Source organism: Micropterus dolomieu, linkage group LG13 (assembly GCF_021292245.1).
Source record: "Micropterus dolomieu isolate WLL.071019.BEF.003 ecotype Adirondacks linkage group LG13, ASM2129224v1, whole genome shotgun sequence".
NCBI classification, from domain to species: domain Eukaryota; kingdom Metazoa; phylum Chordata; class Actinopteri; order Centrarchiformes; family Centrarchidae; genus Micropterus; species Micropterus dolomieu.
In genome coordinates this window covers 13,080,010-13,095,998 of record NC_060162.1, presented here as the reverse complement: position 1 = coordinate 13,095,998, position 15,989 = coordinate 13,080,010, and positions in this window count along the sequence as shown.

The window sequence follows — 15,989 nt, the reverse complement described above, 5'->3', positions numbered from 1 at the left end:
CTTTACCAAATCCTTTTGTTCAAGTTTCCTTCCTCACTATAATCTGTGTCAACCATGTCACAGTGTCTGTCATTGTTTTCAAATTCATCTGTCACGTGAGCCCCAAAACACACCAGCTTGTATTTCCTGCTCAGATCTCGTGCCCCTCTATACCAAATATAGCCATCAATGTTTCTTCCTCTGTGAAAGTCTCTTATCTTACTTTCTTGTTAGGGGAAAAATTGTCACCAGGATATGAAGTGACAAGTGTTATCATCTTTATTTACAGCAGTCTCTCCATGTTGTGCAACATTAAAAAGACACCCACGTCTTGTCTGCCAGGCTATGGGGAAATAAGCTTCCAATCCCTTTTTTTCTTTATTGCTTTGTCAGTTCATGCCATATAATTTAAATTAAGTATTAAGCTAGAGGTTATTTAGCTTAGCAAAAAGACTGGAAGGATGGGGAAACGCTGCCTAGCCAAGAAATAGTTCTGGCACATAACTCCCTAAAAAACAACAATTTATGGATTAATCAAACAAGATATAAAGCGTTAATTAGTGAGCTTTAGAGGTGCTGTTAAGCAACATTAAAATTTTTGGACATAGCCAGGCTAGCTGTTTCCCCTGTTTCCAGTCTTTAAGCTATTCACCTGTTGGATTTAGCTTCGTATTTAACGGACGTATGGTATCGATCTTCTCATTTAATTCTCGGCAAAAAATTAATAAATGCATTTCCCAAAACGTCACAAAATTCCTATAAATGTCAGTTATGGGCCGTAAAACTTACATAAAACAAGTTTAATGCTGTATTCTGTAATTCAATATTTATTTTTTCAGCTTGTGAATTTTGTGCAGTGGGAGGGAGAGTAGCAGATTTTCAAGAACGTGAGTAGTACAAAAGTAGACTCAAATGCAATTTTTTCACCTCTATCTTATAATCTCATATAATTATTTCAAAATAGAGCTGTTAAATTGTGTTTTTAGCACCATGAACACAGATGATCCATATGATACAGTCATGTTGAATTCAGTGGGGCTTCCTGCCTTGTCTCTCATCTATTTATTCAGCAGTCTTAAGCCTCAATTAATCCTTAATTCTCAGATCGACCTGTCCTTTCAACTTGTGGCAGGTTTACAAAAGAAACATCATGTTGATCCAGCTGCCCTCGCTGACTCAGTGGACCCCTCAATCCTGTTTGGTGTGTGTTTGGTTTTTGTCTGTACTCCATGGAACAAGTGTCTTATTTTCACACCAATATCTGACATCTCATCTACGCAGTTTAGTTTAGAACAATATGTGTTGGACAAATGAAACAGCATTTGTTTCTTTGGAGAGTTTCCCTTATTTGTATTTATTGTGCTACATTCATCACATTTTCTGACCTACTACATGAAATCATGTCATGATAAATGTCAAGATGTGTTTATTTTCTGGCACCGTCGTAACTGTGCCATCTGTTAATTCACAGATACACTTTCCAGATTTCCCTCAGCCACAAGTTAAAAAGTGGTCTGGATTGAAGGAGCCAAGGGGGCCCTAATTGCACTGTGTGCACCTTCATTGTGGAACATTTCACACGTGGCACGCTACCTGCCTCATGCACAGCCCCAGTGCATTGCTGTAGCTTTAGCTTTATGTCATCATTGCTGCTGGTAGAGAGGGACAGGTTAAAAACAGCAACAGACAGAGGAAGGGAGTGTGGAAGGAAGCTGGATGTAATAGTCTGTCTCATCCCAGTGGTGTAATCAAAATCAAAAGGTCAGCTTTATAAATAGATGGCCTTTATATAAATAGCTAAGCTTTATACAGGTATTGCTGGTGTTTTTGCCAAATGCTGGACATTGGAGGGCTTTAAAGGAATACTTCGACCCTTTGGGAAACACATTTATTCTTTTTTTTGCCGAGAGTTTATTGAGAGGATTGGTTCCACTCTCATATTTTTTATGATAAATATGAAGCTACCACCGGCAGCCAATTAACTTAGTTTTTCACAAACAGGGGCACAGATAGCCAAAGATAACAAAATCAACCAACCAGCATCTCTAAATCTCACTAATTAACACGTTAAATACATATTCAAGGGTGTTATGTAAAGGATTAGTTGTCTCACCTTACCTGACGCACCAGGCTAGCAGCCAGGGCTCTCAAGTTTTATCAAAAGTTTGGAGTGAGATAACATGTATTAGAGGAGGAGCCACTCAAATATTTGCAGCAGCGGCCCCTTGGCCCCAGCCAATTCTCTCAAGTTTTTACTAGCAGTTAAATTTGACCTATAGTTCATAATTGACCTGAACAAATAGAAAGTATAACAACAGGTAAAAATGATAAAAGAGTATTCATATATTTACTTATATTTCAAAAATACAAATGTATCAAACTAAAAAGAAATTTGGCCCCAAACGAGCCCAGTGAACAGGAGTGCTGTACACATAGGCCTACAGTAGGATGGCAGAACTTGCCCTATACACGTATGCCAAGGCTACACATTTCAGCTTACGAATGGTGTTTTGTGATGTAATTGTTTGTTGCACATTTTAATGCCTTGATGACAGGGGTAGGGGGCTCCCACTTAAGCTATTTTACATGAACTGTTTTTGTAATAACAGGACAAAATCTGTGTTCAAGTTTCCATCTCAACACTTTCCACTCCTGTTTGACAATAAGTTAAAACAGCAGCGAAATATGCTCGAGCTGAAAAATTACTCAAACTGTAATTCCATGTTTTACAGCTTCTGTCCATATCGGCCAGATCCTTCTGATTCGAGCTTCCTTTGATTCTGTCCTAGCCTCTCTGTATGTTCCAAGCCGTGGCCTTAAGATAATCCAGAGCCACATGGCAGCAGAGGATAGATGAGTAGTTTGACCTTATCTGCCAAGGTTAAGAGGTGTCCTGGCACTGGCTGTACTGTACAGTGGTAAACAAAGCTGGGTCAAAGACCAGATCAGAGGTGACTGATGCTGATGTTTTCTCACATTACAGCTGAATGAATGTTAACCCAACAAGTTAATTTGTCTTGCACGTCCCCTCTCTTTTCTGCTCTTTAGTCATGAGTCTCTCTGTTTATCCATAGCTTCAAGAGCTCCAGATTTGTTGTGTACCCAGTGATCAAAAGAAACAGGGGAAAGAGAGATTGATGGATTGATGTCAGTTCTTACTGTCTTCTCTTGAAGTTTCCATGGATTAAGTCTTTTTTCCCATATCCTGTGATTACATTGGAGCTGCAAGACATCCATGTCGTATCAGACCTGCTACACAAACATAAATCTGTTTTCTGGCACAAGCATTGGCATTTATCTTACTTTCAACAGCGCTTCCAGAAAATGATTTACGTTATCGTTCCCACTGACTGACTCAGGTGATTAGGTATTGACGATGTTGAGAATGTTGCTTCTATTTTCACCAATGCATGAAATCAGCTAACTGATGAGAGAATTACATGTTTGTCGTTTTCTGTGCTTCATTGCTTGGAGCTATGCAGGGAAGACAGCACTCAGCTACCAACCATGGTCACATGAAATAATGTGTGAGCATCATCTTTTTTTCACAGTCATGGATCATCATTCCCGTGATCATGCCACGTGATCACTATTTCCAGTCTTTCATCCCACTGAGCCACTGAGCCATTTTTCCATATAAAAGGGAAACTATGCCTCTTTATGTCAGTTCATATTGAGCTGAATAACTTCACATATCTTAAGAACAGTGCAATTTTTTTAGCCAGATAAAATTAAGTCAATGAATCTGTGGAATTGTGTTTATGACAGCAAGAAGAGTGACTAAAAAAACTGTTTTTATCATTACTACTCTGTGTGGGCATTCTCACTGGATGGTAGTGGTTCTTGAAAAAGTTTCTTACTGGATTAAAGTGATTGTTCTGCATGCCTCTGTACTGGCTACGTACAATATCTGTGAACCAAACCATGACTCAAATCAGATTTTGGAACAATTTATTAGTTAGGACGTGCCATGGTGACATCATGAACTTGATTAATTTCCGCTGTTTCACTTCCCCACTTTGAATGACACACACACTCACTAATGCCAGTTCACCACAGAGTCAAACAGGACATTTATTGGAATCAAGGCACAATAATCAACAGCAAAGCAAAGCAGGAGGAAACAAAAGTGTCATAACTGGCAGAGAGTGCACATCTGTAGCTGCCATCAGCAGCCTGGAAGCTACACAGAAGTCTGGAACATTTCACTCAGAGAGAAAAAATGTTACATGAAGAATGGAAATTGCAGATGCAGATTATGTTAAATTAGCTTGGAGGCCAATACAAATACATTTAGTGAACAACAAAATAGTTGGCATTCATCAAACAGTGCATTCTAAAACCACACAAGTGTTTTCTGATCTGTTGCTCCTATTCTATGAATTTCTCACTCCTGTAGGAGATGAAGAAAACAAGAGCCTACAGTCATGCAAGTGGCTAAGTGATGCTGTTATGCTCATTGTAAAGTAGTGGACATGTTGAAATAGGGCTGAAAGGTTTATCAGGAAATTTGAATAATTGAATTCTTAAAAGCACTGATGCAAAGAATTTGCTGGCTTTAAATATACAGCACACTGTTTTGCCCACAAAATTATTACTGTTGCAGAACGCGCTTAGGCTGTGGGCAAGTGAAGATGATATGCTTTGATGGCGCTGTTTTCACAGTGGAGGAAGAGAGAAAATAGTGAGGGACGAAGAAGTGACAGGCCGGAGAAAATGACAGTAAGTTTCCATAGTATGAGATCATTTCAAGCTAAAAGAAAACTTTGGGTTACTTAACGTAATCCCCGGTTCTTTGATAACAGAATGAGGTGTTTCACTAGATTCCCAAAGTGAAACACCGAACGGCGTTAGAAAAAGAACAGTCTGTCTACAGTCTGTCTACCGTAAAACAAAACTAGACTACCACATAAGCACGATGGTAATGCTTCAGCATCTGAGCAGAAAGCATCAAGTCTGTCCAAGTAGCGGACCTCAAACAAGTTAACGGTAACATTAGCACTTAACATAAATCATGATTGTTAGTTGAGATGAAGGCTAGCAAAGGTAAGGCACAGTTCTTAGTTGTAAAAGTACATTTGTTGTTATTGTTCTCCGACTGGTTAGTTTTGGTTGGGTTGTAAGTTAATGTTACAGTGATATGAGTGACACAGCTGATCCTGGGATCCTGGGGGGGGGGCACCAAGCAAAAGTATTTATTTTCCGACTGAAATTTTAATCATGATGGTGCTAGATAAAAAGTTACAGTTCAGAATGTCTACAAGAAATTGCAGGGTAATCCCTCCAACAGCTGTCAAGACAATTTGCTCTGAACCTCATGGTCATCCATAGAGCAAAGGTGCTAAAAGGGCTAACAATGCCTTGGAGGTAGATCTTGCCCACCAGTGAGGAGAACTGAAAAGACAGTTGCTTTATAACTTGGATTCTTAATGTGTGGGTAATTCTAGGTAACTAAATCTACCTAGTTAAAGTTCCACTTTTTTACACAAGCAGGATTATGAAACAACACTATAGATGTTGTGGGATTTTATTGGCTAGTAATCTGATGAGGTCAGTGGGTTTTCGGTTGATTACAATCCTATTAGTGAAGTGCATTATTGAAGCTTAGAGTTACTTACAACATTCATCATTTAAAGTGTTTTGTGGTGGAAGAACACACCTGCCTTTTCTCTCTCTGATGGAGCATCCAGCAGGGCTCATGTCAAAACAGCTCAGGGAGACAAAAACCTTAAGGAGAAACTGTAAACGTTACAACATGTGGGGCACAATGGAAAACTGAACTCGCACAGCAAGTAGCATATGGTCATAGTTCAGAGAAGTTATGGTCAGGATATGCAAGGTAATGTGTAAGAAAAATCTGAAAATGTTCTATTAAAATGTAAAACAATGGCTTAACGTAGCTTAATGACATAAAATAAAAATCTAAAAATCTTTCTTGCAGATAGGATTCAGATGTAAATGGATAGCATCATTATTAAAATGAGTGAAAAAGGCAATATCCTCCTGTACCATTCCCATGTCTATCTTAACTGTCACCAAAACCTTGTGAAATGAAATGAAACATGAATGTGGAAACATCCGTCACACATCAGATGGTTTAAAGTTGGCGTATGGGCTGAATTGTAGCCAGGAAAAACATCTCTTACCTGATGCTTCAGTTGTTGTCTTTTTCTTTTTCTTCTGGTCGACTTTGCAGAAGGTTACTTACAGTTCACCTTAAAATAAACTGTTCCGAGGTGTTGCGTTAAATGCTGTTTCATTATGGAGGAACCATCTGGAGTCGTTTGACTGCTAAAGCTTCTCCTGGGAAGAAAAGGTTGTTCTTGCTTCAGGAGCAGCAGAAGTGACTATGGAACCTTAAAATAACTTTGGAGGAGGCGATGAAACCACATTTTAGTTTAAGGTGTTTGTCTGGACACAGACAAAAAATATTATGTAATGCAATTGATGATATTATGTTTGACATTTTAGGAGGTACACATTTTAGCGGTCTTGCCTACAGTTAGATGAGAAGATTGATCCCACTCACATGTCTGTTTATGCTAAGTATGAAGCTAGAGCTGGCAGGTAGCTAACTTAGCTTAGCATAGAGACTGGAAACACACATTCACCGTGAGACACACGCATTTCAGCCAGTTCACCCGCTCACAGGCCACACCTTGTATTTCTCACACTGAGAAGTTAAGAGATAACATCCTCGAAGTTGTCCCGCTATATTCAATTAATGGATCATTTTTGTGCTGGGTTCATAGCTTTCTCTGTAGCCTACTAAATGCAGAGCCGTGTTGTTTCTGGTATGACAGCAAAATGTGTGACCTTTCAGATTCTGTGACCCAAATTCGAAGTTAAGCGCCAGAGGCTTTGTTAAAGCGGTTGCAGTTTGGTTGGGTTTAGACGCCAAAAGTACTTGTTTGGGTTTAGGTACCAAAAGTACTTGGTTATGGGTAGGAAAACATCGTCTGGGTGTAGTGACAGAATCTGATAGGTCACTGATTTTGGTGTTACACCGGCCGGGTAAACTCTGTGATCCCGCTGCAAGCACGTTCATTACCAGGCAACATGGATGCGCGTGCACACACGGAGTGGAAGTTGGAAGCACAAGACCTGATAGATGCAGTAAGTGTAGTTTGTTTGTTTTTTTTGCATTTTGATTTTACGATTCCTGGGCGAAATCACTTGCCTGTGATCAAAGATAGTGAGAGTGGCTGATGTTGGGGAGTGTAGCCAAATTCATGCTAAATTATTATTGATGCAGTCAAAAACTCTCCAACCTCTTTGCAACCAGAAGCTTTGGCTTTTTTAGCCAGTGGTGAGCAAAGTAAGATAGGCCTATTCAGATCCTTTAAAAAAAATAAAAGTACCAATACCTAACTGTAAAAGTATTCTTCAAGTAGGCCTACTGCATTGAAAAATTTAAGTAAAAGCATGTAAGTAGGCTATAGGCCGGAAAATGTAGAAATGTAGCCTATTAAAAATAAAAGCAGCCTACTCAGAAAGAAAAATGTCCCATATGACTGTACTATTATATATTATATCATTAGATTATTATTCCTCATGCATTAATGCAGTTGGTAAATTCTGAAAACAGTGAGAAATGCTGTCACAGTTCCCTAAGTGACACCTTCATAATACTTGTTTTGTCAGTCCAAACCTCAAAATGATTAAAAATACATTAAAATAATCAAGTAAAAGCAGCAAATCTTCACATTTATGAAGCTGGAACCATGAAATGTTTTTACATGAAAAATTACTAATACCAAAACAGTTTCCAATTAAATTTCTGTCAATTAGCCTAACTGATTTAGTTCTACTAGCTGGACTTGTATAAACTGTTAAGTAATTTAATTTATCAAAACATCCTGTTTTTTAAACTCTTCATACATTTTGTGTGTAAAAAGCTTACATTTTTTAAGTAACTAGAAACTGAAGCTGTCAGATAAAGTAAAAAGTAGCTACAATATTTCCCTTTGAGATGTGAAGTAGAAGTAGAAAGTGACATGAAAAGAAAATACTCAAGTTCAGTACAAATACTTTGTGTACTTAAGTACAGTACTACTTTGTTACTGTCCATCACTGGGCTTAGCTTTGGCTACTTGAAACTAAGGAAAAGACCAGAGATGGTTTTCTTTATTTTGGCTCTGGACTGAAAGCTATCATCCATCATGATGGTGTAAATAGCTGGCCTTGAGCCACAGTGGTTTCTTTAAATGGATCTCAAAGTGTAGATTCAGGCTTAATATGAAGTCTTTTAAGCAACTCAGATCAGCTGATTATCAGTCGATTTCGCTGAAAAGACCCTAAGACACTTCATCCTTCACCCATATAATTTCCTCTAAATATGATTGATCTTTTCACTTATATTTATGATGCAACTTGGATGTGTACCAGTCTTTAATATCATCACAATAATACCATTGTACTCAATAAGTTAATTGATGAGTTGTGGAAATGTGGCAGCATCTCAAATATCAATAATCAAAGAGGTTTCAAACAAAACTCAAGCTTAGCCAAAGTTATTTAGAACAGAAAACAAGTGTAAATGGTAAAATTACTTCCCTAAACTGTCTGTAAACATTGTAAACATTAATTCCAATTTACAGACCAAGTTCGCAGGAACAGGACTCAGCAGCTTCTTAGTGTACACTGCACAATGGACGCCAGTTTGGTGACAGGGAATACAATACAGAGGTGAGTGGCTCTGATTCTTGGGATGACGAAGACACAGTGAGTTCAGGAGAGATGTGGAGTGGGAGAGGAGTGAAAGGGAGGTTGGCTATTAGTCAGCACCCACCCCCAGAGGCCTGAGCGGGGGCTACGGTACGGTCAGCCGCGTGATCCCGTCAAGAAAACCACCATTGTACTGTATTCCCTGTTGTTCCCTGTTTTAGAGGTTAAACACACTCCCCTGGTGATCCTAGCTAATGAGAGCTATAGTTAGCAGCAGTTAGTGGTTACTTTAGCAACAAGTGAAGCTATCTGTCCATCAGGAAACTCAATAAATCACAGAGTTGAGGCAGAGCAGCAGGAGGCCATCAGAGGGAAAGAAAATATTTTCTCCATAAAATATGATCCAGTTTCATCAAAATCACTGAATATACTATATCACTATAATCCCCATATCAGAGTCCCCATATCACTATTGTAGCTGTCACAAGCCATCGAGGCTTTAGTCAAATGGAAGTGGGCAAGGTTTAATTTAAAGTAGGTTGGAAAAATGATAGAGAAGCATGGGATACTTTCTTGTGAACCAGAAACGTAAAGATATCGGTATTATCCAGACGGAGTATATTGACCAAATAACGATACTTCCAATTATGTCCTTGCTTGGTTTATTTTGTGTACCCAGCCTTAATGTCGGTGTCTGGTTTGCAGTCTATGCTGCAAAATTATACCAAAAAGATTCCTTTGGTTTGTTTCCATTAGTTTGAGAGAGAGAGAGAGTAGAGGTGGTTTGGCAAGCTGCAGAGTGAATGATGATAGGGAGCGGAGTAATGAAGCGTTATTATCTGATTGTTTCACTGCTGTGATGTTCTAAATCACAAATAAGCACGCCCACAACACCGCACAACCCTGTACTAATTACCTCAACGCCTGATTTGGTGTGAATACAGCCTTATGTGTACTGAGCTGCATCTGCAGGTGTTTGCCACAGCAGAATGATTTATACATTTTCCATTTCTCTGTTCCAGTCATTTGGATATGCAACAATTTAATACTAGCCAGACAGTCTTTCAACCTTTCTTGCTTTCCATTTGGGGATTTGTCATTTTGTCTGTCTTTCCTGTGTTGTCAATACATAAAGTACACTTCTGTGTGTATTTTCTGCTGAAAGAAAAATAGATTGTGTATGTCAACCAACAACCAGACACCAGACTATGTGAAGAAATATTAAGTTCTGTAAGTTGCTGTTTATTTCATGTGATTTGAGATGTATGCAGGATGATTTAGCAAAAAGGATGCCGAGTGCATACACGGAAAGACATTCAATCGAGCTGTTTGCAATTACAATGATAAGCCAATGTATTATTATTATAAGTTCAGTTTGCAGAATATTGGGATACAAACATCTATTAAATAAGATGCATATGAGATACATTTGGCAAAGATCCCACTCACTCATGCAAAAACCTCCTTTGCAGAGAGAGAAATATTTGGGCAGCAAGCCTCAATCCAAACTCGGCTGTATAAAGTTTATCTTCCATCACTAAGAATGTGGTGACTGATGGCAATGGAGGAGCTAAAGGGGTTTTCAGTGGTTTCAATCTTGGCAGTGAGTCATACATCTGCAAACTGGATCTCCCTGAAGAATTATATGTCAGCCAAGTCTGTACAAGTAAATGCAGGAGGCAGAAAAGGAAAGCAGAGGCTAAAGTAAGTATACCGCATTTATGTGGCACTTTTAAATATTAATAATACTGATAATGATAATAATTATAATAATAACGAAATAGTGAAGATGTGGTTGTCAGTTTATGTATTTCCAGAATAAATAATTCCATATGTAAATGATAATGAAATGGATGGACATACATTTTGTTCATGAGTTTTGACATGTAAATTGGCTTTTCTAGTCTACCAACCATTCAAAGCATGTTACAGCACTTGTCACACATTTGTTGGTAAACAAATATGTCAGCAAATGTTAGCAAACAGTTGCTTATTTACACAAACAGATATGGACCAACATTAGAGTTTATTTGGAATCATGTTTCTGTTCACCTGATGGATATAAGTCCAATGTTCACACCTTTTTTAGTTCTGTGTTTGATCTCCTCCAAATTTTGAGAGAAATATCAGTCTCTTGCTGATAAATGCTCCAGTATATTCACTAGCTTGTCGGTTGGTGATTAGCAGGTAGTGTAGAATGGATTTTAAAGCTTTTATGCTGAAAACAGCTGCCTGCTGTGGCCGAAAACATAAATACACAGATAATTACAGAACAGACACAAAAAATGTAAAAAATATTTTTTAAAAAGTTGTGAAAATTAGCAAAAGTTATGGGGAAGGCACACTGGCGGACAGGCCATCGGGAGCACCAGGAGATTTCCTGAGGGCCGTTTTGGCCTGCCGTTAATGGTCAACTTGACCAGCGGCAGCGATAATATAGAAAGCATAGCAATCCATACATAAGGTGTCTCAAGGCCTTTTCACATGGCGAGTAATGCTCCGCGTGCGTATTCACTTACATCCATGCGATTGCACTGCGCTCCTCAGTTGAACAGACAGGCAGACAAGTGCTCTGTGAGTAAACACCAGGTGCTCCATGGGTCGTAACCATGGCAACGGCTTCTGTGCACTACTGTATCCCTGCTGAAACAACTGTATTTTCTTTATAGGCTATATATGTTTTTTGGACTTTTCTTGGCGTTTTATACGTACTTTCATCGTTGTAGCTAATGTTCAAGTTCAGTGAACATGTGCGTGTGTTTTTGAGGGTGCACCCATAGCCATGGCATACATGGAAAACTCAGTGTTCAAATAGTCTACTTGTTTGTTATTCCTGAAAGTTTGTGTTTTGTAATGTGGATAACCTTATTCCCAGATTAAAATAATGGCCAAATCTATCCCTAGTTTGGTACCCATTACATCAACAAAAAGGATTAGTCTACAAAATTAGCAGTCTGGTGTACTTACAGTAGAAATCTCATCATCTACTTATTGTACTCCATAACAAAAATGAACAGCACCCTGTGTAACAACAGGGTCAATCCACAACCCGCTTATCCTTTGGATTGTCACAGAGGGGCAGGAGCTGATCCAAGATGACACTCGGCGAGAGGCAAAGTTTATAGACAACCTTTCATGCTCACATTCAGTTAAAGTCGCCATTTAACCTAACCTGCATGTTTCTCCGCTGTGGGAGGAAGCTGAAGCCCCCAGAGAAAATCCACGCAGGGAGAGGAAAAACATGCAAGCTCCACAATCAAACTCAACAAATCCTTCCAAATGCCAGATTATTGTTCAATAGATGATGCTGTACCTCATGATATTACAATAGGTACCTATTAAAAATACCTGTGGTATAGTTTATTATTTTTTCCGTTTCCGGCTGTAGTATAAAATGAATTGGATATAATTGGAATAAGGATCTAATGAAAAGTTGCTCATGCCATGTGTGTAATCATGGCATGAGAATGGAAAAACTGACTCCAAAACAAACCCACAGCAACAATCCTTGAAATACTTTATCACCATTTTAGGCATTTCTATGAGACACCTACATGTCTGTAAGAGCCAAACAGATGAAGGCTGCATGGTAACACCCAGTGGGAGCAGCTGTGGATTTGTTGAGGCAGGTTACTGTCTGACATGTGAGTAACTTGTTTCCTCTCCTCTTCCTGTTGGTCTCATCACTCAGGCTGGGGCGTGGGTGGGGTTTGGTTGAGGAGTGGTGCTGGCATACAGGATCAGAGGCTGACACGTCAACAGCTGTTCACTGTTGGCCACATCCTGTGATTGCAGACGACTAATTCTTTAATGGCGCATTTATAGGATGTCATGACAAAAAATGGATTGGATACTTGATGTAAAAATAGACCAAGAAAAGAGGGTCTGGGTGAAAAAGAGGAACGGGAGTGTAAACTATAAATCAGAACATCAGAACGCAACATTGGGTGAGTCAGAATAGGACACAATCCAAATGTACTGCGCATAGACATGATACCAAATTTATATTGTATAAATTAGTGCCGGGCCCACTCTTTTTTGTGTATGTTCTAACATGAATTAAATCAAAATGTTACAGCGTGCTTATGACATGAACTATTTTATGGCTTAGTTTCTCATTATGGTGCTTTTAAATTCTTGATGTATTTTGCAAGCACTTTTTGTTTGGCAGGTAATTTTTCTCAACTTCACAATTTATCATTTCAAAGAAGATGAATTACACTGTATTACTGTAAGTAAAGGGAACAGAAGTTATTTCCACATATCCACAAATCAAAGTCTCCCTACAGTATAAATAAAATGTTGCATGACAGGTATACAAGCCACTAATAATCAGCAGTGGGTTGAATTGTAGAACACAACTCAACAAAGCACAAACAGATGAAAATATCTTGTCATTTTAAAAGCAAAATTAAGCTTCAAAGTTGTCAGTGTAACAAGTTGAGCCAAATAAGAGCTATGTGCTTTAAGTCATCCCATAACTGCAAGCTTCATCCAGCAACAGAAGCAGCTGCTTTGGTGCCATTTCAGACTCCCCAGAAACGGAGTCCACCTTCTCTAATCTCATCTCCACATGAGATTGTAGTCATGAACGGTGAAGTAAAGCTGTTACTGCTTCAGGAGAAATTCCACAGTGAAAGAAAATGACCATAATCATAGACAGAAATGCACTGAAGAAGGAAAGCCATCTTGTCTGTGAACCTGTCCTGCTGCAGGACTCCAGGGTGTGTTGGGAATCATACTTGGACACACTTTTAACACTAAACTGGTAATAACCCGGTGATGAGCTATCTCTACCCTAGTGACAGAAGGCTGTTTATACAGAATGATGTTCTGTGCTTGGTTCCGAGACAAAATAAGTGTGCTTCAATATGCTCCGTCACTAAATAACAAAATCATAAGCAGTGAGGCCTGCGAGCCATCTGTGGCCAGTGGCATTCAGTTTTGTTATTAGCACACATATGTGAAAAGGATTGTTGTGTATTCTTTTATACAAAAATATCCTGGAATTTATTCACAAAAAAGTCAGACATTTCAGCTGATGATGGGGTACAGCCTTTCAGATCTGTTTGTTTTTCAGCCCCTTTTGTGTATCCTCGGTTGATTACTGCTCCTTCAGGCTGAAATCTGTACTCTGTTCTCACTTTGGTTACATCACCAGAAGCAAACACATAGATGGGTGGGATCTTGGACAATTTTGGAAATTCAGTGATGCAGTTTTGGTCTCCAAACAGCTTTGCTTCTTTGAGGTTGTTCTTGTCATTAAAACCATCTCTTCCTTGTTAAAAAGGCCTTTTAAAAGTTTATTTGCTTAGTGGTTGGACAATGGCAGAGTAATAATACAATAGTAGCCACAGAAGCCTAGTAAAAACCATAGTGATGACAAATGAGCTTTTTCCACTGTGACTGCTTTCACTTCCTGTGGATCTATTTCTGTCTCAGACAGTGTGCCCCACATATTTAACTGGTGGTTTGAAAATGTCAGGTATACAAGGACGCGCAGCAGTTTCAGGTCTCCACAGTCTTTTCTGTGAGCCTCTTAAAAACAGCAGGGGCTCGAAGTTAAAGTCAAAGTTTGTAGAATTGAAGAGCTTTCTTCATTCAATCAGGCAGCACCCATTCCCAGAGACCAAGTGAGGAAAACCATTTGCATTCTGACAAGCAGATGAATGCGCCTTCATTGTGGAGTACTAATATAGTTTGTAGTTTCGAAATATGATAGTTGCTACACGTTAGCTCTTTCCTTCAGTCACTGACACATTTAAAGTTTTAGAACATGATCTTCTCTGCCACAAGGTCTAACATGTGACCTTGACATCAACTAACATATTCAGGACCATCTAACATCATATGCACCTACAGAACATCAATTTTCTTTTCTGTTTCTCTTTCCAATTCCCACAGACTGTAAAGCTACCAAAGTCAGTGTGTGTGGATCCATGTCTATATTTGACATGTTTGTGCCCCCTGGAATAAAACTTTCTTTCAGTGACTTCTGTTATAACTGCACAGTGAAGCTATTTTTCAAATGGCACAGTGCTAGCTTGTTTGCTGAAATGCCTCACTATGAGCCTATGTGTACATAAATCAGGCTGCCACAGCTCCTTCACACTGTAGAACAGGCGGTGGTTCCAACACATTTTCTGTCAGGGATCTTTTTGGCAAAAGGAACATTTTTATCTTGTTTGTGCATAAATGTGTACCTGTACACGTGTTTGCATGGCTATTTTTGAAATGATTATCTTTAATAATTGCATTTTTATCTTTCTGCGTGTCGTTGGATGAAACAATTTTATTTTCCCGTATCTGTGGCACTGATGTATTCAGAGAAAGATACATAAATGGCTGCCGCACAAAAGCAGCTCTGTAACACACACCCGCTCTCTCTTTCGTTGCAAATGTCAAGGAAAGACCTCATTGCAGATTCACTTAATCATGCTAAACCGAACACATGTCCTCCCCTCGCCCACAGACGTGTTACCTAATACCTTACACTTAAAGTCAGCATGTACTGCCAGGTTTTGAATGTGGGATCTATATTTACCAACTCTGGACACAAGCTACAGAAATAAACACTTTAACAAAGTTAAGGCAAGGTGACAAGTGAAGTTGTGATAAGCAATATCTGCGACACAGATAAGAGGAATGGATATGTTTTTTCCTGAAACACAAACAGAGCAAATGATAAATTCTGGAAACTAACAACGTGTTACTAACTCTAACAAGAAGAAGAAACACTATACAGCAGAGCAAACATTTACACCAGTAGATTCAGCTTTGTCTATCTGTACAGTTGTTGTACAACTCAATCACAGAAATGTATTGTACTGTCATCATGCATTTGCATTGAGGTATTTTATTATTAAATATTTGAATTTCCCCAAGGGGATTAATGAAGTTGTTCTTCTAAAAAGTGCAGTTGAGATTATAAACAATGCATGGTACAGAAGTGCACTGGACCTATATTGGACTTAAATAGAATAGAAAAAGATAAACAATGAAAGCTTTACTGTGAAATTGTATACAGTTAAGTTTAATTGCGGTTGTTTTTTTTGTTTAAATGTATGTGATTTTGAGATGAGTGATGTGATTCTTATCCATCCTCTCTGTAGTGGCGTCAATAGGGCATTAATAGGACTGGGAGGACCATGTGATGCGTGATAAATGCTGCTAACCTACTCCTCCTCATTTCTCTGAACCGTGACACAAATTTATTTCGGTACAATAATCAAAAAATTTTAATTCCTAAGGGTCTTAGCTACGCTATAAACCACTCTCTGAGTAAAACTTTTACTGATCTCTTTCATAGGTAGGGTGTTACATCATACCCTGTGATCAATAAC